General features: G+C 36.9%; 1 protein-coding gene across 5 annotated transcripts in view; it reads left to right on the top strand.

Moving 5' to 3' along the window:
* Positions 1–88: 88 nt before the first annotated feature.
* The window catches only part of atf7ip (activating transcription factor 7 interacting protein), a 46,570-nt gene continuing 24,160 nt past the window's right edge, over positions 89–22,498 (top strand). For 2 of the 5 annotated variants that reach the window (XM_087235867.1, XM_087235861.1), the window contains exon 1: positions 89–364. The gene's annotated coding sequence lies outside the window, so the exon portion shown is untranslated. Of the gene's footprint in view, positions 365–2,109; positions 2,340–17,580; positions 17,619–22,498 lie in introns of those variants that run through there. The other 3 variants (XM_087235864.1, XM_087235855.1, XM_087235859.1) reach the window with 2 other exon arrangements.

Below are 22,498 nucleotides of genomic sequence, written 5' to 3'. Positions count from 1 at the left end.
CAGCAGTTATTTGAGAGCACTGGCAATTCTTATATTTAGCCTGTAGGGGGAGCTCTACGACAAAAGACTCAACTCCGTCACAGCATTCACAAAGTCCACTGAGCGGAGCGATACAGAATCGAAAGCCGACATGAGTCCACTCTCTTCGGTTCACACAGCGTTCTACCGGTCCATCCGAATTCTCATTATTTTCTGTCACGTTTGTCAAACACTGTTTTTAGGCTTTTAGCTGATAGAAACCCTTCTGTTCTGACTCAACACAGTCAGCTTGAATCAAATGAATCCTGCAATCTTCATTTGAGTACCAGAGCTGCTTCTCCTGCTTCAGACTGTGTGACACTGAAACACTCGCTTTGACACTGAGGTAACTGAATTGAAGTGACTCATTTAGACTGCGCTATTTATCGTAGCTTTTGTGGACGATACAAAAAAATATCGTCGTCTTTGTTTATTTGGTTTGTCGTTTCAAGGGTTTCCTCTTGGCTTGAAATGGTGGGCGGAGCCAACCGCTCTTCCCGCTCTGTGACCAGGGAGAAGAGTACACTGGTTAGTCAGTGAGTGTAGTAGTGTAGCTTACTAATGTAGTGTAGCCTACTGTCAGACCACAGTTTACGCTCTCTAACTTAATAAATTCAAAATATCAGTCCAGTGGAATTCAGCATTAAGGTAGATGTGAAGTAGAAGACCTTTCTTAAATAACTCACACTAAATACAGCTCTTTTAATTAATAATTCACATTTGATGTTTTTGTTAATTAAGATAAATGTGTGTACGCTTATATAACCCTTATCAAGTGCAGCTTGCTATATATTGGTTACATTACATAAAGTGTTCCTATGATCTTTATGAGCTCCCCAACAGCTCACAGGCGGTATTGCAGCTAGTAGACATTTTAAACAGAGAAATGCCTCTTGCTTCACATGCTGCAAGTCATAACAACAAAATGGCTGACCATCACGAGATTATAAAGTATGTCCCCTATATTTAGCCAACACGATTTTTACTGGATTACTTTGCAGTCTGAAAACTGAACATGCTTACATGTGAATCAGTCATTTAAAATGTGTTATACATCATCCATCATAAAATAATGAGTTGGGTGTGTGCACCTAATTTCAAAAACAGTTTAGAAAAATTTAATTGCTCGTGTTTTATTCAGGTTTGCTAAAAAGCGATCTGAAAAATAATTATTATATGAACCTGTATGAGGACAGAATAACTCCTCCCATGGGTCAAATCTCCCACCCCCACTCTCACCACCACACCCTCCCCCTCTGAAACAACACCGTCTAGTTATGTTACAAAGCTGCTCTATAAAAAAACGTGCATGCATAAAACAAAACGACTTCAGTTGTTTATTATGTTCGGTTCTGGCTTTTCTTGCATTGCTATCCAGCAACACTAGAAACCTTTTGTTTTACCTTTTGTTTTTACACCTGTTAATTTATTGCTGCCCCCAAACATTGGGTTTTTCTTGCACTGCTATTCATTCACGTTTCAAGCGCGGCAGGACTCCCGATTCCCGAACGGATGACTGTTCTTTGCTTAAAGGGGCAGTTCGATTAGCAAACGGATGACTCACATGAACCGATTCTATTAGGGAATCAACAATACATGAATCAATCGAGCGGTAACTCACTGAAAAATGACTCAAATTATTTTATGTCCGACTAAATTAACCAAATACATTGTAGGTATAATCATAGTATGCAGTACATGATGATACTGAACAAAGACAGCGTTTAAATGTGTGAAAGTACCCAAAACAGAATCTCATCTAGATGTTACACGGTGTTATGTTGTAGCTGTATTAGGCACATAGCCAAACATGATTCTTCCGTTATTATTGTAACGTATAATTTTGGCAACTATTACATTATAATAACAATAACAAACATAATGAGAACATAACTGAACCAAGTTAGTTTCTCTGACTCTGTAGTACCACTGTAATTACTGTTGACTACAGTATTTATCGACGGACATTTTGAACACGCGACTTGTAGGTAGGAGGCGCTTCATTTTCGATTGTCCCGGTGTCCCGCGAAACCCGTGTCTCCTCCTCCTGTTGTTGAAGAGGAGAAGAGAGCGCGAATCGGCAAGCGAACTACACTGTAGAGTTGCTGTCAGCCTGTGCTCACTGTAGCCTACAGTCAGTCTCCCTGTGAGCTATCTGTGTGACTGTGCGTGATTCCGTTGCGTGACGATAAAGACGTTACCAACAGAATCCGCGTTTGCTGATGCGCTGTTTTTGAACGTACACAATACGAAACAGTCCACCACGGTAGCGAATTTTTGGAGATACCGGTTGAGAGGCTCTCAGACTAAAACAGTACTGGGTGAGTTTTCTACACTTGTTTGTTTGTTCTGCAAATGAATTGTATTTTGTAAACATTTCTAAATGAGTTATTTTCTTAAATTAGTGCATTATTGAAGTTTTGTTGTCTTCAATTTCAGTTGTGTTTTAATGTTAACTGTAACGTGATTTGCTTGTCACATATTGGACATCAGTTTTAATGTTGGACTATTAATAAGTGCAAATTTAAACAAAAAAAAGTTATTTATAAGGGCAAGTTTATATTTTAAAAAGTAGCCTCCCAAAGTAATGTAAGCGATTATTTATTACAATTATGTAGGATAAAATTTAATATGTAAGATGAAATGAATGTTTTTGTTTAAAAATGTTTTGGGGTTTGACTGTAGTTTACTGATTGCAGTGTTTGACTATAATATGATTTCATATATATATATATATATATATATATATATATATATATATATATATATATATATATATATATATATATATATATATATAAATCTGCACATGTTGATTCATATTACACTTAAAGTTTGAATAATTGTAGCGTTGATTGAAAAAGTTTTGTTTATAATGTTATTTTACATCTGTAAAAAAAATGTCAGCCATGATTAATTTATTCTATGAGCAAATATGCCTAATAACAGGGATTTGAATGAATAAATTAGTACTTGTATAGTCATGTGATCTCAAGATGTCACTCGCTTGAGGTAATCCACTACATGTTGAAGTAAAACAGCTGCAGTTAAAGGGGTTGCACACCGGATGCGCCAATCAGCGCCGCTAGATGTGCCGAATAAAAAAAATCAGTGCGCAACATGTGTGCACAGTTAGCAGTTGGAAGTCTCGCACACCAGACGCGCACATTTGCATGTTATTTAAAATAAAAATATTCAGTTGGCGTTCTGTAGTGTGGCAGAAATATGAAGTGTTCTGAGTCATAGCTGGCGGTGTACGAACCCTGATAGAAATCTGTTTAAAATTCTAAAAGGCATACTGATTCTTGGCGTGTCGTGGTGCTTCGCCGAGTTGCGCATTCAGTGTGCGAACACCTTTAGGCTTTGAATTTGAAGTCTTAATTTCATTTATTTGTGCATTATTTTTGCTGTATTTATTTATACCGTTATCCATGTTCAAAAGATATACAAAATAGTGAAACTAAAAAATCTTTAAATTACTGTACCAAAAAGGTCACACACATACACACACACAGACACAACGGCTTTCAAAATATGGTTTTTAACCGGTTTCCCTTATCTCGCTTTCATTTGTCAAAAACCAATTAGCCCCAATTCACAATTCCCCACCCCCTTAAGCTTATGGCACTGGCTGATATTATGTTGTTTTGTCAGTTGACAGCAGCTTTGTTAAGCAGGTCGCACACTAGAAGTGCCGCTCGGAGCCGCGACACGGCGCGTACATGACAGTTTAAAGTATTACACACCAGACGCGCACATTCGAATGATATTTAACATGAAACTAATCAGATGGCGCTCTGTGGCGCGGCTGAAAAATGAACTGCGTCCTGAGCCGTCGCCGGGCGCCGCCGCCCACAGTCGCCAGCTTGCGGCGCCGGTGTGTGTATCCTGATAGAAACCCATGTTTAGAACTCTAAAATACATGGCGCTGCGTGGCGCGCTTCTGGTGTGCGACCTGCTTTAGGCTGCATGTCCACTGAATCGTTTGTGCGCTTTAGAAAAGCAAGCACCAATCTAAAAACACTCAACAATCATTGTTGCAGTGCAGCTTTTTTAAAGTGAGTTTCTATGATACAAAAAATTCCTGCTGTACCTTTACAAGTTTACCATTAAGAAAGTCTTTAGCAGATTATTTATTGACAGTTGCATGGAATTGTCCTGCCCATCCTCCACTGTAATTGGATAGCTCAAAAGTGATACTGATGGGTGCTGTATTTTTCAATGTGCAAGGGCTGAAAATACATAAAGCACTAATGCTATGCTACAGGCACTCAACAAACGTGGCACTACTATTTAAAATAACAGAAAACAAACTCAGCTTGTCCAGAAAAACCAGAGCACCTGAAGGTGTGAAAATGCCAAATCAACAGTGTTTTAGTGTTTTGTAACTTCCGCTAAGCAATCGACTATAACCTGTGAATAATTTACTTGGGAAAATAAATGGGCAAATCTGTGTAATCTTAACCCTTTGACACAATCACACTGGTGTGATCAGCCTTAGCTGGTCTTCGAAATCTCCAAAATGGCTTCTTAATTCAAATTTACTTTGCCTCAATGTGTCATTTGTAAAATACAACCTCAAAATTCAACCTCTCTTTGCAACCAAAAAAAAAAATTCTATTGAGCCATTACCCAGCAGGTTCTGTGCGGTACTTCATTCGCCGCTTTTCCACTGTTGGGCCATTGCAAGCCAGGGCTTTCTTCGGTATATAGCTTGATAGCTTGAGCAGTGAGGCCAAAATCACATTGCATATCCACTTTCAGGCCAATAGCTCTTGACACACCATGCAAACTCCCTCCTCCGGAATGCCACTCGAATCAAACATCACACAACTCACCCCGCTCAGAGGGAAGAAGAAAGTCAAATCAGAATTGCGCAGATAAAGCACTCCATCGCATTATCACAAAATGATCAAAATAGAGACAATTACTACCTACATGTTACTGTACAGCATTAAATTATATTTCTACATTTAATTTATTATATTCGTTTAATCACCATTGACTGTGTGCATAGTGCATCGAGTGGTCTCACCACAAACGGAAGGGCAATTTATGTAACACCCTGAAATTTAAAATGGAAACATAGGGGTGATCTTGAGCAAAAATTACTTGATGTTTTATGCAATATCTTCAACTGAACAGTGGTTATATGTATGCGCATGCAGCCTACTCTCGTGCACGATTTCAAATGGCAGTAGACCCTCTTGACTTGGGCAACTCTTGACTTTGCTTTTACCTCACCACAAAACCCCAGCTGGCCCAATTTAGCCCAAGGTATTCAGTGGGCCAAAAAGGCTGGCAGTTGGCCCAAAGGAAACCCTGAAAAGGCCTGATCAGGCCTTGGAAATGACTGTGGAAAAGCAACTGGGCCTGGCTCACATCAGCGCGCTGACTTTAGGCACGACAGTGGAAACGCAGCTTTTGACTTCCTCATCCTAAAGCATGTGCTTTGATGGGCATGCTGTTGCCCTTGCTGTTGGGTATGGGTGCAAGTTTTGCAGTGAGGAGTTACTACTTAACGACATAAACTAGAGCCATGTTATAAAAAACTTTTCACGACTTTTTCCAACCTGGAATTTAAATATTTGTCACTGGAGGGTTTGAAAGCCATGTCTATCAGCTGAATTGTCAACAAATCTCTCATATATCTGATCATAGACACTTCAGTGTTTATGTATGTGTGTTCATGCTTTGTGAACAGCAGTAAAGAGATTTTGTTTCCACTTTCAAAAGTAACAAAATCAAAAACCATACCATGCCATTTTTGGTTGCCTGTTTAAGTGTACCTGGCACAATTATGTTATACCAAAAGGCTGCAGCTAGACTGGTTTACAGAGTATGTTCCTCAGCGCATGCAACAAGAAATGGGAATGACTACACAGGATATGCCTTTTTTTAAATAAATGCAACAAGAAATGGGAACAACAACACAGGACATGCCATGTTTGAAATTAAACAGTCAAAACATGTTCAAGTAGGCTTGTTGTCTACTTGTGACAAAAAATCAAATGCTAGGAAGCTAGATCAGAATATGTCTTCTGTTGATGCCCAGGAGGCTTCTTCTATGTATGCTTCCTCTATGTAATTGTGCAGATTTTTTTCACGTCTACATTTGAAATAATGAACTTGAGTTTGCAAAAGACGTGATATGTAAACGTCTCGCATGGTTCTTTTGAGCAGAAAGGACATAGATCGCAACTTTCTGTTGTACACCACACCAACACAGTAAGCATACTGTTGGCATTGGAAATGCAAGATTGTTTCACTGCTTTTGAGACTTCCAAGTCTTTAGCTGCTGTTGATCATTACCTGGAATAAAAACATACTGATATTTTTTTAATCTCTTTTACAGGTATTCAATTCTTTGTAATGTTAAAATTTCCCACTCTTCATCCACAATGTTAAAACATAAGACGGTAAAGCGTAAAGCCAAAGTGTCACCATTAATTACAAAATAGTAAATAATCCACGAGACAACTGACAAATATTTATAAGATAATCAGTAAAATTCATGGAATTTGTGACCATGTGTCTGCTTCATGAAGATATTTGAATAATTATATAAAGTCTGAAAAATAACTGTGGCATGCTTTGACCAGTTTGTGCAATATTGTACTCTAAAACATAGCTCATGCTCTGGTGGACTGTGTGATTTGGACACTGATGGAAAACCGAGTCCCACTAGTAACATCACTGGGATGCAAATATTGTTTGGACTCCAGAGAGCAGAGCTTATGGAAGTGAATCCAGATCCAAACAGGTCCATGAGAGATCTTTCTAACTATCAACAACTGTTGGGGTTTATCATTCTCCTCCGTTGGTGTACTCTTGCCCTGTAACAAAGATAGTCCAGACCTACTTGAAGGTGCATTCAGTTGAGTTCAACAGAGTCATGCAGGGCAACAAAGAAGATGCAGTTGAGGGGTCAGATCTTCTATCAAATAAAAAGACTAAGTTATGGACCGCTGAACAGTCTTGATTTTCAGTAATTATGTCACGTTTTGTGGACGTCATGTGCCTCCAAATTGCTATGGCTAAATTGTCCTACTTCCCTTGCCTGTTGGCCTGTTCCACAGCTGTAATAGTTACAATCAATTTATAATTGTTTTTTTTTTTTTGGTTATGTCAGATGACAAGTGTGCTTTTTTAATTAATCATAAAGTTACAAAAAAAATGTCCACCCCTAAAGCCCACTTAAATGGTACAGCCCTTCCTGTCAGTACTTTTCCACTCACATATTGCAGTCCACTGTGGGGGAGGGGAATGACTGTGCTTGTGTTGAATCACAGAGTAGCTACGATTTTGTGCTATGTATTTTCTCGTTTGTTTTAACTTGTATGTCACGTAAAGGTCGTAGACAAATAGTCTGCTCACAGACATCAGATCTGAGTGTACTTTATTACAATGCAATTACAGGTGCTAGCTGTGCAGTGACAAGCACAGTGTTTAACCCGTGGTTCCATGAGTACATGGTTGAATTCTCCCCTCCCTTTTGAGCTCTGTTAATCAGTGCTGTTATATCACATGTGCTGTACTTTAAAAAAATGCGAAATACATTGAAATAGGTTATTTGCTCATTTTATGTACTCATATTACAGGAAAGCACAGACTTACGTCTCTGTGGAAAATGTGCCTCTGCTGATCTACTATCAAACAACAAGACTAAGTTATGGATAACTTGTCATGCTTAATTGTCAGTGCCTATAGGATGTTTCGTGGACATCACATGCCCACAAATGCCATGGCTGAATTGTCCTAGTTTCCTTGACTGTCAACCTATTCCATATCTGTAGTATATTAAATTTATAATTGTAAAGCAATATAGAATTTTCATTTTTATGTCAGGGAAGGTGTGTTCATTTAAATAATTATAAAATTTCAAAAACAACTGTTGCCCCTAAAGATCTTTTAAATGGTACAGCCCTTTCTGTCAGTACTTTTCCACTCACACATTGCAGTTCACTGTGGGGGAGGGGAATGGCTGTGCTTGTGTTGAATTCCAGAATAGCTAAGATTCTGTGCTATGTATTTTTCCCGTATGTTTTACTTGTATGTCATATGAAGGTCATAGACAAACAGTCTGACAGACATCCAATCTGAGTGTACTTTATTTTTAATGCAATTACAGATGCTAACTGTGCAGTGGCATAGCTGCAGTGTTTAACTCGTGGTTCCATGAGTACATGGTTGAGCCCCTCTTCCCTTTTAAGCTCTGTTAATGAGTGCTGTGTAATCACATGTTCTGCGTGTGCTGCACTTTATAAAAAAGCAAAAATACATTGAAATGTGTTATTTCTTCATTGTATGTGCTCATATTACAAATAATGCACATACTTAAGGTTATTGCACACTGAATTCAAAATTTTCATCCTTAATTTTCACACGTCAAAAAATAAATTCGACCTCACGTTGTGTGACTCGTATAGACACACTGCCTCCGAAACGTTCTTCCGTCATAAGAAAATTCGAACTGGGTTCGATTTTTTTCTGTTTTTCACATCCGAAGAAAATTGCTTTGAGATGTCTTTTGACAGTTAAGAGAAAACGTACAAGCGAAAGGCAAAATATAAGATGCCGTCACTTAGTTGAGTCAAAGATAACTTTATGACAAACACAGAGCATAATATAAGACAGAATGTAGCGGAGAGTTGAGAACCCATATACTGGATTCTGTGACTGGCACACCTCTCCCCTGCTGCTGCTTGGGGTGTGTGTGTGCCTGCGTATGTGTGTCTCCATACATTTGACGTACTTATGAACATTATAAACGTCTCATGATCCACTTCGATTCGTTGCTCTGATACGTCAACGCAGCTGTCATCTTTTATAATGTCTGTACTGTTACAGGTGCCGGTCTCCGTTCTGGATTCGTTAACGTACGTAATCGTGTTAAGTATCACAAGCAATGTATCAAAATACCACAGATTTCCTGAAATTAACTTTGTATTTGGGGATAACAAAGTGCAGCTCGTTGATAATGAGCTGAGCTCTTCTTCTAGTTTTGGAAGAACACAGTATGTAGCATATTCCTCTTTCTTTTCCTTAGGAGAAGAGAGGAGAACAAATTAAACTTGAATTGACTCCGAATCGTTTGTAAGTTTTTTCGAAATTGATTAATTAATGTACATAAGACGTAGTGTGAAAGGTTTGTGTACGCGAAAAATCTTTCGAATAGTAATACGAAGACGCAAACGAATATTTGGACTTCAGTGTGCAAAGACCTTCAAATCTTTATATAAACTGTGCCTCTTGAGATCTAGTATCTGACAACAAGGCTAGGCTATGGATAACTTGTCATGCTTGATTTTCAGTGCCTATAGCATGTTTGTGCCCCCAATAGCCATGGCTGAATTGTCCTGGTTTACTTGCCTGTCTACCTTTTCCACAACTGTAATAGTTGCATTAAATTTATAGTTGTAAAGCAACATAATATTTTTATTTTTGTCAGACGAAAAGTGTGCTATTTTCATTAATCATAAAATTACAACCTTACACCCCTAAATAACTCTTAAATGGTACAGCCCTTTCTGTCAGTAATTTTCCACTCACTCATTGCTGTTCATTGTGGGGGAGGGGAATGCTTGTTGTGTTGAATCCCAGAGTAGCTACGATTTTGTGCTAAGCATTTTCCCCGTTTGTTTTAACTTGTATGTCAAGCGAAGGTCGTAGACAAATAGTCTGCTTATAGACATCAGATCTGAGTGTACTTTGATAAAATGAAATTACAGACACTAGCTGTGCAGTGGCAAGCACAGTGTTTAACCCGTGGTTCCATGAGTACATGGTTGAGCCCCCCTTTCCTTTTGAGCTTTGTTAATCAGTGCTGTTATATCACACGTTTAACTTGTGCTGCACTTTATAAAGAAGTAAAAATGCATTGAAATGTGTTATTTCTTCATTTTATGTGCTCATATGAGAAATAATGGTCTGACTTGAAAGCACAAACTTAAATCTCTATAGAAAGTGTGCCTCTTCTGATATACTATCAAACAACAGGACTAAGTTATGGATAGCATATAATACTTGATTGTCAGTGCCTATAGGAGTTTTCGTGGACATCACGTGCCTCCCAAAGCTATGGACGAGTATACCTATTTCCCTTGTCTGTCAACCTATTCCACAGCTGTAATAGTTGCATTCAACTTATAATTGTAAAGCAATATAGAATTTTTATGTATGTCAGATGAAAAGTGTGCTCTTAATTAATCATAAAATTACAAAAATTATGTGTTCCACCCCTAAAGATCTCTTCAATGGTACAGCCCTTTCTGTCAGTACTTTTCCACTCACACATTGCAGTCCACTGTGGGGGAGGGTAGTGCCTGTGCTTGTGTTGAATCACAAAGTAGCTACAATTTTGTGCTATATATTTCCCCGTATGTTATGCTTGTCTGTCATATGAAGGTCATAGACAAATAGTCTGTTTATAGACATCAGATCTGAGTGTACTTTATTTAAATGCAGTTACAGATGCTAGCTGTGCAGTGGCATAGCTACAGTGTTTAACTCGTGGTTCAATGAGTACATGGATGAGTTCTCTCGTCCCTTTTGAGCTCTGTTAATCAGTGCTGTTATATCACAGGTTCTACTTGTGCTGTACTTTAGAAAAAAAAGTACATACATCGAAATGTGTTATTTGTTCATTTTATGTGCTTATATTACAAATAATGGTCTGACTTGAAAGCACAAACTTAAATCTCTATGGAAATTGTGCCTCTTGAGATCTACTATCAAACAACAAGACGGCTTGTGCACACTGGACTTGCCTGCCTTTTCTGTAGACGTTTAAAGCCTCTTGACTAAATAAAGGGCACCAATGTGATCGTGCACAGCAACGCGCAAAACGTCTGGCATTAAAGCGTCATTTTTTAAGAAACGCCTCATGCGCGTTTTTTTGTTTTGAAATGCTGTGTCAAAACCTTCTCCACCAATCACATTGGCTCTTTGTTCACGTGCACGGAGCTGCTGAAGTTGCAGTAAACAGCACTTGGAGGCGCTCAAGTGCTAAACTGTCAATGTGAGATCACGTTGAAGAAGATGTCTAGAGGCGATATGAACGTGGAGCTGCTTATTGCACTGGTAAACAATAATCATTTCTTTATCGCTAGAACACGAGCTGCTACTTAAACCATCCATGCTTGTTCGAATTGCCAGTAAGTTTAATAACAAGCATGTCAACTTTCTGTCTTCTTCTTCTGTGTTACAAGTGGGTGTCAGAAGCTGTGTAGCGCCATCTAACGTCAAGGAGTGGTTTTGCACACTCTTCTGTTCGATGTCAGCTAAAATCACTTGGGTTTGAATCTGGAAAAAGATCTCGAAAAACGCTGACGATAAACGAGCCTTTATGGACAGCTTGTCATGCTTGACTTTTAGTGCTTATAGAAAGATTGTGTCTCCAATAGCCATGGTTGAATTGTCCTACTTCACTTGCCTATTTACCTTTTTTCACAGCTGTAATTGTTGCATTCAACTTATAGCTGTAAGGCAATATAGTATTTTTATTTTCTCTGTCAGAGGCGACATGTGCTCTTTTAATGAGTTATACAATTACCCAAAAAAATTGTGTTCCACCCCTAAAGATCTCATAAATGGTACAGCCCTTTCTGTCAGTACTTTTCCACTCACACGTTGCAGTTCATTGTGGGGGAGGAGAATGGCCGTGCTTGTGTTGAATCCCAGAGTAGCTACGATTTTGTTCTATATATATCCTGTATGTTTTACTTGTATTGTTGTATGAAGGTCATTGACAAATACTCTGCTCACAGACACCAGGTCTGAGTGTACTTTATTAAACTGCAATTACAGATGCTCGCTTTGCAGTGGCATAGCTACAGTGTTTAACTTTTGATTCCATGAGTATAGGGTTGAGCCCCCCTTCCCTTTTAAGCTCTGTTAATGGGTGATGTTATTTCACATATTCTGCTTGGTCTGTACTCTATATAAAAAGCGAAAATACATTGAAGTGTGTTATTTGTTTAATTTATGTGCTTATATTACAAATAATGGTCTGACTTTAAAGCACAAACTTAAATCTCTACAGAAAATGTGTCTCTTGAGATCTACTATCAAACAACAAGACTAAGTTATGTATAGCGTGTCATACTTAATTGTCAGTGCGTATAGGATGTTTCATGGACATCTTGTGCCCCCAAAAGCTATGGCTGAATTATCCTAGTTCTCTTGTCTGTCAACCTATTCCACAGCTGTAATAGTTGCATTCAACTTATAATTGTAACAAATTTAGCATATTTATTTTTGTAAGACGAAAAGTGAGCTCTTAATTAATCATAAAATTACTAAATAAATTTGTTCCACCCCTGAAGATCTCTTAAATGGTACAGCCCTTTCTGTCAGTACTTTTCCACTCACACATTGCAGTTCACTGTGGGGGAGGGGATTGACTGACTCCCAGAGTAGCTTCAATTTTGTGCTATATATTTCCCAGTATGTTTTACTTGTATGTCACTTGAAGGCCATAGACAGTCTGTTCACACAAATTTAAAAATACATTGAACTGTTCTATTTTTTTTTTCATTTTATTCGTTTATATTATTAATATCGGAATGATTTGAAAGCACAGACTTAGATCTCTATTGAAAATGTACCTCTTCAGATCTTCTATGAAACAACAAGACTAATTTAATGATAGATAGTCCTACATGATTTTCACTACCTAAAGCATGTTTTCTGGATGTTTCGTGCTACCAAGTAGCTATGACTGGATTGTAATTCTTTCCCTCATTGTCACCCTATTACACAGCTGCAATAGTTACATTCGACTTTTAATTGAAAAGCAATATATATGTATATATTTTATGTCAGTTGAAAAATGTGCTCATTAAGTTAATCATAAAAATACGAAACATTGTGTTTCACCCCTAAAGATCTCTTAAATGGCACAGTCCTTTCTGTCAGTACTTTTCCACTCACACGTTGCAGTTCACTGTGGGGGAAGGGAATGGCTCCTTGTGTGTTGAATCCCAGAGTAGCTACGATTTTGTGCTATGTATTTACTCGTTTGTTTTAACTTGAATGCCACGTGAAAGTCGTAGACAAATAGTCTGCTCATAGACATCAGATCTGAGTGTACTTTATTGAAATGCAATTACAGACGCTAGCTGTGCAGTGACAAGCACAGTGTTTAACCCGTGGTTCCATGAGTAAATGGTTGAATTCTCCTTTCCCTTTAAGCTCTGTTAATCAGTGCTGTTATATCACATGTTCCATTTGTGCTGTACTTTAAATAAAAAATACAGAATACATTGAAACTGGTTCTTTCTTAGTTTTTTTGTGTCTATTTCATAAATGGTGGAATGACTTGAAAGCACAGACCTAAATCTCTTTAGAAAATGTGCTTCTTCTGAAATGGTACAATCTTAGCAAATCAAACTCAAAAATTGAAAAGAGAGAGCATGTTGTGTTCTGAGTGAAGAAAATAGGACAGAACTGGCTGAAACCGGTTGTGGCAGCACAGCTATACTTCCTGATTAAACAGTGGCACTGTGAACAGAGGTTTCATATCGCTAGCTATTAGTCCTAGACCATTATCGTATTTTTGTCTGTGCATGACTCAAACTATACACACTCAATGTGCACTGAGAAATATTGAAACAAATTTTCACATTTTTTAATGCTTTCGCCAAGTATTAATAATTAGTTCGAAAAGGGCTTTAGTTTACATTTTGGTCATTAATATTTTTAATATTTCATAATGATTCCGTAAGAATCCACACAAAAATTGGAATAGGAAAGGATGCAGAAAGAGAGCTACTCATATCCTGAGTGTAAAGAATAGGGCAGAACTGGCTGAAACCGGTTGCAGCAACACAGTTTTACTTCCTGAATGCACAACGCCACTATAAACAACAAGGTTTTGAGGTCATTAGTTATTTGTGTTGTATTGATATGGTTTTACTAAGTGTAAACTTTTTAAAATATACAGCCATTTTGCTTTCTAGGTGATTTAGTGATTCTTAATGCTGCGAATAAGCAACAAAATCCCAACGAAGAAGATGTCTGTTAAATTAGTTAAAATATATTCAGAGTTGTCATTTTTACATTTTTACGTCAGTCTAACGTTTAAAAGGTCTAAAAGTTGGTGGGGGACAATTGTACAATTGTTGTTTATGCCTCTGTAAACCAAAACAGGTTGTTATCTTGGTTCTATATAAAAAGCACATGATATACTTTTTAATCTTGAAGATTCTATTGTAAACTAACATCTATGTTAAGTGATCGCATGATATTTGTAGTATTTGATCGAGTAAATGCAACACGCAAAATCAGTGTGTAAATCATTATTAATTTAGCTTTAGGGTGGCAACAGATTGATGTCATAATTAGAAATTTAAATGAAAGATTTGTCATCATTTACTAATTGCGTTGCAAGAGAGTGAGTAATTGATGTTAAGTTTCTTCTCGGGTAAACTACATTTCTTAAGGTCCATTTGATAAAGAACATTTTCATGTGTCAATGAATGTACTACTTATTTAAAATGAGCTAAATCAACACAATTCTTGAGATTTTTTGGGCATAACGTAATAGTTTTATGTTGAATCAAGCTAAATTTGCAAAAACAAGTACGTTTTGTCTTATTCTATTTTTGTTGGGACAACATTAAGGAATTGTGTGGAACCCAGCATTTTTTACAGTGTAGTAATGGGCACAACACCAAATATTAGATTCAGTATGATACTCAATACCTTAGAACAAACAAGATAGACTACTGAACAGATGATAGATTTGCGTGTCATGTTACAAGAATATTCAATAAAATAACAACAGATACACACTGGAGATTCCACAAAGGCCATATAGAATTATATAGGCAACATATCATTATATGCATGTTGGTTTTTTATTTTCGCCTCTTAACATATTCTTTGGACATAGAGACATGGCATTCCCATAATTTGGCAATGATGCAACAATTAATTAATTTGCTTTACTCAAATAGCGTTGACAAAAATATAAATAATGATACAGAGATAAACTACTGCAAGACTGTAATCTGATACAGCCTTTGTTATACTTTGGCCAGTGTTTTATTAACGACTATTTGGTTCTGTAGTAATTAATTTATCGGTTAATTTACAATAATAATGTATCGGTATTTGGCTTCCCTCCCCCACACTTATATATTTTGTGCTAGCTCATAATTGACTTCTCCTGGCTTCCTTAATTAAATAAATGCCCATACATACTTGTTATAAAATGAGTATGTTTATGTTTGTGGTATTGTAGAATTAAAACAGGATTTAGACTTGTCTTTAGACCCAGGATTTAGACCTTGTCCATGTCTTTTCTGTTCTGATAGTTCTGCTTTAGTTGCTGACTTAATTAAGCCCTTTTTTAAAAATAAAATAATAATAATTTATGGTAGAGAGATAGTACAAAGTACTTGAGTGCCGTACTGTTGGTTCTCGGGTCCGTCTCAGTTCTCATCTGAGTATTTTGAATGCATGCATTGCCTGTGACCTTTAAATAGTTAGGGCCATGCTATGCTAGTTAAGCTACAGAAATTATGCAACGTCATCTGTAGATCCATCTTTTCAGTCATACTGGAAGTATTTTGACTGAATTTCTCATCCAAACTGATGCATCCAAAAAAAAACTTGGAATAGTAGATAATTCAGCTTGTTTATCTGTGCCTCTGCGTACACATCTGTGTCTGTGTGGATTTATGTTGTTTGTGTAAAACCTTTACACACTAACACAGATATTTGAAGGTTTTGTTCACATCGGCTGTGCCTGGGTCATTCTAATCCCCCACTAAACAGAATCCTGTGTTATCTTGCTTCCTTTGTCACAATTCTCATAATTTATCCAATGTTAATATGCTTATTTGCATCTCAGTGTCATTGGTTGTGTAACTGTATCGCAAAAATAATGGCACTAATAATGTGCAATCTAATATTAATTGTTAAATTGAAAGGCCCTTCTTTCCTTACAGGTTGTTTGTCATAGATTTTACTCAATAGGGTTAGGGTTGGAGTTGGGGTTAGGTCACGTGTCACTATTTAGTCACTATTTGTTACTGTAGTACTTTTTCTCCATCAAACTGAATATACAAAAAACACTGTTTCATGGTTGTCAAAAGCACATAAATATGAGGCATGTGATTGGCTCGAGGTTGGTAAGCATGTAACATTTTACCACCACAAAAGTGGTGCTAACACTGCTTTTGAGAAGCGTTTCCAAGCCCAAAAAGTGGTGTTAATTCTGGTTTTTGTTTTAATTGTAAAACTTTCAGTGTGAAATGTCAAATCGGAGCACCGAATCTGACAACATGAGTCTTATTTTATCCCATAGGGTAAGTGACAAATCATTTTTATGCCAGCGGAGACACCAACTGGAATTGTAAAATAATGACCCCCCATCCCTGCAATTCCTGGCGTTATTCTTACATTATTTATGTACTTATTTATGTACCTGTTTTTTTAGCATTAGTTCATGCAATTTTTAGGTGCCAGGGTATTTTTATGTGTTCAATATGCACCTTGGTGTCCTCAGCCCAGTTTTTAATACGCACCTTAACTGCATGCAGCAATATTCTGCTTCGATATTGCCACTAAACCTGTTACCAAGATTTATTAGTTTAAGCCTTTTTCTCATTTGTTTGAATAATTAACATACTTTAATAGCTAGGCACATTCTAGCTAGTAGAGGTGTCTTTTCTCTCACATTCTGACTTGTGAGGAAAAAGATATCAGATTCCTGCTGCTTAGCCTTTCTGCTGTCTTTACGCTATGTCTTAGAGTGAAAGTAAACAAAACATATCTGCAAAATTATGACTAAACTGTCCACACTTGCGTTCCCATTTTCATTTTTTAATTCAATTTCTGACTGTACATTATATTATTTCTCTTCACCTGTTATCATGCATTCGTTTCAAATTACATGATCAACAAACAGATAAAATATCATTTAAAATCTCTATCTCAGTCATGTTGTTTCTTGGCTGTTAATCAGTTACAGTCTTGTCTGCTGGAACTACAGGCAGAAGATACTGTTTTTACCAATCAATTATACCTGCCGAGCGCTGTTTACTCCACCTGGCTTCTTTTGCCGATACAAGTTAGAGTGTCTCCCCCTCTCAGTGCTTCTAATGGTATGCTCCGTACTCTCCAGTAATTTTCCATTGTTTGCTCTGCTGTTTGACTTGGCAGCAAGAGGGTGGAGCTACACTGCAGTGTTACTGTGCTCCAGATCTAATTTAACCCAGTTTGACATTTTGCGTAAACCAAATGCGCTATTTTTGAACAGTTCTCCATATTGGTTTTCAGAGTCTCTGAGGATGATCTCCAAGTTAATGTTTTGATGGAAACATTTTAATTAGGGCAAATCAAATAAAGAAGTCATTTTAATTTCCTGCAATTGTGTATAATTATGTAGATGGTGATGTTTTTTTCATTTTTAACCATAGAAGTGTCTTGTTGACATTTTTGTAACACCCCTGCAAAATTAATGGTACTATTCTACCCAGGCCCCTCCCCCAGCTTGCTCAATTTTTGTGCTAGCCTTTTGATTTAAAGCTAGAGCAGGCTTACCAGTTCTGCCTCCAAGAAGAAAGTGGCCTGCATTTGAAGATTGCGGTGTAAGGTCCTTTCCTTTTTTGATGTTGAGCCTTTGATATCATTAGATTCTAGTACTAATTGATTCAGATTTTTGGAGTCAAGGATTGGTACATTTGTTATCGATAGCGACAAATTGCTACTATTATTGAAAATGTGATCCCTTGTGTGTAATCTTTACTGGTCTTTAAACTGTTTATTTTGTAAGATTTAGTGCGGTTTGGGCATTTTCAGTCCTGTTCTTAGACAATTTGCTTCAAGAAAATTTTAGGCCTAACACTTAGATAATGTTTCATATCTTGAAGAACCAGACCTTTAAGCCATTGTGATACACCTGGTAAAGTTTCTTTGCAGTTCAACCGGGTTTAGAGTAGCCCATATTGCAGTATTAGAATATGGTGTTAATTTGATTGTCCAGACTCCAAAAGATATGTAATTTTCTTGGGAAACAGATGAAAAGAGAATGGTTGAGGTGCTCAATGAAAGTGGAAAACGAAAGTGGCGACTAGGTCTTCAAATGTCGTATTGCAGGTTGTTAAATCTTTGCATGCCCTTTCAGTGGATCTCAATTTTTTAGGCAAATGTGTTTTTACTATCCAAGAGCCTGATCATGTTAATATGTGATTACTCTTTTGTTTAGCCAATCTTTTAATTTATTAATTTGAGGGTATGTAGCAGGGTTTAGTCTCTTTTATTGAAAGATCAGGGCCAACTATTACAACAATTAAAGAGCATGGCGCCATCTTTTGCTGCTTCTGTGCCGATTTAGTTGATCACCTCTTTCGCGAAGATTTTAGCTGATCACAATTGTTGGCATTTACATTAAAGCTGCATTCCAGACACAGTTGGAGGTGGGATTTTCAGCGAAATGTCCCACTTCCGACCTCAATGCGTTCCAGTCAATCACGCATCACATTCGCATTTTCAGCACATATATGTGCTAATCTTGCTGAAGCAAATGTAGCAACCTTCTGTGAAGTGATGTCAAATGATGCGTCTCACTATAGTCAGGGCTCTTTAATCTGCCCTGAGAGCAGGGGTTGGACGTCCACTTTCTAGTGGTATTCTAGACGTTATTTCCAAGTCGGAAAACTGCAGCATAAGGCCCCAATATAAAATTTCTGGAAAACTTAACTCGCACTTTAAATTTACCATTGGTTCATGTCATGATGATTACGAAATAGTTGTTATGCGTTATCAAATCTAGACAGAAAGTGCATGAGCTCGACCTCTGCTTAATTCATAAAACAATCAGCTTAAACAGCTTAAAATGTAACTTAAACCATATTAAACGTTTTTCTTCAAGATTTAAAATGTGTGCAGACTGAGTAAAGAATTTCTGCTAGACATCAATTATAATTGTTTAAAGCGAAAAGATCTGTCAAAGTTGTCCGCAAATTATTTACCAGAACAAAATGAAACTAAATCAGAAAGGATTATATAAAACATTTTTTTTGCAAATTTGGTACTATAAAATTGGTCTGAGATCTATTTCTTTGTGGTGCTAACGTAGTCTTAAAACCTCTTAAATGTATCTCTTAGAAATTTGCAGATATGCTGAAGTAACTACATAAATCCCTCTTCGCTTAACTCCGCTTACACTAGCGTATAGTTTTTTAACAAAAGTAGTAACTTTAGCTTGATCGATTGATGCCTTCCTCATTTGGAGGTCATGTTGGTTACAATTAGATAATGTAAATGTAAACTTAATTTTGTCATTTATGACTGTATATTTGGACTTCTATCTTAATTTCAGTAAACTTCACGTTAAATAAAATTTACAGTTGTTAAATCTGTTATGCGACTTTCATAATTAGTGAGCAAGATTTTAGCAACAACAGTAAGCAGTTTCTTCAGCGGGTAAAGAAGCAAAAAAACAACAACATCAGATTAGGCTGTGGAATGAACCAGATTAAACACACCGCCCTGTCTTTTGTAACATTAATAATAATGAAACCGTATTTAAAGATAACAATTCTGAAAATAAAAAAGCACCCAAAGATGAGCGTGATTTAAAGATAATGAATGAACTAGCATAATAATATAATACAATTTAGTTTCCAAAAATACCTCAGTTGCAATTGTTTATCTTGCCCACAGGCGAGCTGGTGGCCATTTTGTGTCATTGCAGTGCAGAGCATGAAATGGCAGAATGGGGGAGGGGATTTTAAAAAGACCTTGCTGAAATCTGGCTCTCAGTGGTAGCTGCAGTGTGCATGCTTCACTGCTGTTGTGCCGTGTTTGGTTCTAGTCATTAGGGATTGTAGGATCTACTGTGTGATCTATATTAATATACCTATTTTGTGGATTTTGAAAATAATAACAATTGCTCCTTTTAAAAACAAGTGTTCAGGTTAAAATTGTAATAATAACAATTATATTTAATAATAATATTATATTTTATATTTTAATATAAATTAATTATATTAAAAGTTTAATCTAGCAAATAAAATGTTTTTATCCTTTACCAGAAACCTCCAAATTGAAACTGATTCATGAGATCTCTATGACAACCTATAACGTAACTAGTCTCAACTGGTTTGAGCCAGTTTTTGCCGGTTGTATCTGTGTGTAGCTGGCTGAGCATGGAAAGTGATAGCTGTTTCATGAAAACTGTTGTTGCATTAGGAGATTTGAAGTCTAAGACTTATTAAGATTATTTCTAAGTATTTAACTAACAATGTTCTCTGTTTCAACACAACTTGGATTTAATACATCTTGGATCTTAAATTAGCTCCTAATGTTACAGCTCCCCTAAATTTGGAAATGGTATATTCCACCTTCAAGCGTCTGTTTCTACTTAGTCATTGTCGATCTCTGTCAGAACAGGTTGGGGGGTATTTTATATAATACTGCCAAATGTACTGCCAAATTGTACATAAGAATAAGGGATTAAATTATTTAAAACTCGTTTAGATGATTGGAGAACAATAAATAATTGATAATTACTTTTTTAAACAACAGCTTTATTAAAAACATTGACCTACAAAAATAGCTGCGGTTACCTTTTGTAGTAGTTTTTTGATCAGAAATGTTTTGGCCATGCTGTCTCAGAATGTAAAATGAGGAGTGTATGCATATTTCTTTTTTCGATTCAGTTTATTGTGCAAGGTCACAGCTAGGCTAAATGATTTCATTGCTATACCACTGCAGATTGTGCTTTTAATTAGCTTCCTAATGATAGTGTAGGATAGGCTATACCTGTTAGTGCAGGGTAAAACATACATGTGGGCATTTATTTAGAGAGGCAGCCAAAAACATCCAGCTGCTGAATGCGATGTCCGCTGAATGTTTCATGCAGTGTTGTATTGCTAGTGAGCTAGAAATTAGGAATATCAAATATAAAAATATCAAATTAATCATTCCTGCCTTTTTTGCATCGTCTGACCTTCTATTTGAGTTATTTAAGTTATAAAATATTTAATATATACAGTATGATATTCTAGGGGTCTATAAGCCCAAATGGTAGGAACTGTCATGCTTTATTTTGCTTCAAAATGAAGCTGAATATCTCCACGCCCCCTTTTTAAATGATAGTATGATCCAAGTCTGCCCTTTCTACCCGTTTTGACTGCTTGCATTCTGCAGTATTGGGGGATGGGGAGGGAACTCACTTCCATGAGTTTTACCAACACTCATATTTAAGTACAAATATCTGTTTCTCATGCTTTGAGTGCTTGCCGATTCTTCAATTAGAGCAAGGTCTTGTAGGCTGTTCTGGTTTCTGGGGGCATTTTATTCTTTTAGTCTGGTTTTGCAGAATACAATAATGTTACTTTTGTTTACTGTGGTAGAATCAGTATGTTTTAAAGTGCAAATGTTTAAGTTTAGTTCCCCTCCTACTGGTTCTGCAGTCTTTAGTGTGTTCTCTAAGGCAAGGCGACTATAGTCCTCTCAAAAAAAGCTTGGTAACTGCTGCATTTGTGGTAATTTCCACAATTAAATGTATTTTGTATTCATTAAAGTTGGGAGAATAACTGGAGTACATGGTGATAGCATGGAAGTGTTTGATGTTTGAGTGAGGGGACCTCATATGGATGTAGCAAGTCATATTAAACATTGTGCGACTTTTATTCCGAAGAGACTTGTAAACGTAACATCAAGCACATAAAAATGAGTATTTAAACTACTGCACAGAAACAAAATAAGTTCTAACATTGCTAATCTGACTTTGCAACCTCCGCATCATAATACTAAAATTAAGTCAAAGAGAAGCAAGCAAAGTTACACCCTTTCCTTTAAATCGACTGTTTTACAGTATGCAAAGCAAAACTCCAATCGTGCAGCAGAATGCAAATTTTGTGAAAGTGAAAAATTAGTTAGGGACTGGCAAAAAATTTAACTATACTTAAAAGAAATTAGTAAACATAAAGACCGTTGGCCTGAGTTGAAGGAAAAACCACATTGCACCAGATGCGGATGAAGTGTCACACGCAAGGGATTTGCATGTTATGTCAATACAAAGACGTGAAAAGACATCCTGCAGTGCTATTCGTGTGAATGAGGCGGCATGAATGTCGCAACATGGATTGCAATTCGCTCGAGTTGGAAAATCGCAACTTTAGCAGATATTTGTGCTGCGTTAACAATCGGGTTAACCTATAAGCTTGCTCTAGTATGGGCAAGATTATGACGTAGCACCTGTTGTTAGTGTTCCGAGGGGAAATGGTCCTGCCGACATGAGAGAATAGCTCATCAAACTGGGCTTGGCTCAGTTGGAAGCACCCATGAAAACTTCTATCATCCAGGTATAGTTTCTGGAGGAGTTGATGAACTCATAGAGCTAGGTGCACCTTTGAAATAATCTAGTGGACTTAAGAAAATGGCACTGAACAAATCTAAGCTGTTTTTCAGCCTTCCTAAAGCACATAAATCACTAAATAAATCTCTCAATAAAAACCAT

This window comes from Danio rerio, chromosome 1 (genome assembly GCF_052040795.2).
Source record: "Danio rerio strain M-AB ecotype USA chromosome 1, GRCz13ab, whole genome shotgun sequence".
Taxonomy (NCBI): Eukaryota; Metazoa; Chordata; class Actinopteri; order Cypriniformes; family Danionidae; genus Danio; species Danio rerio.
This window is presented reverse-complemented; position numbering and strand designations above follow the sequence as displayed.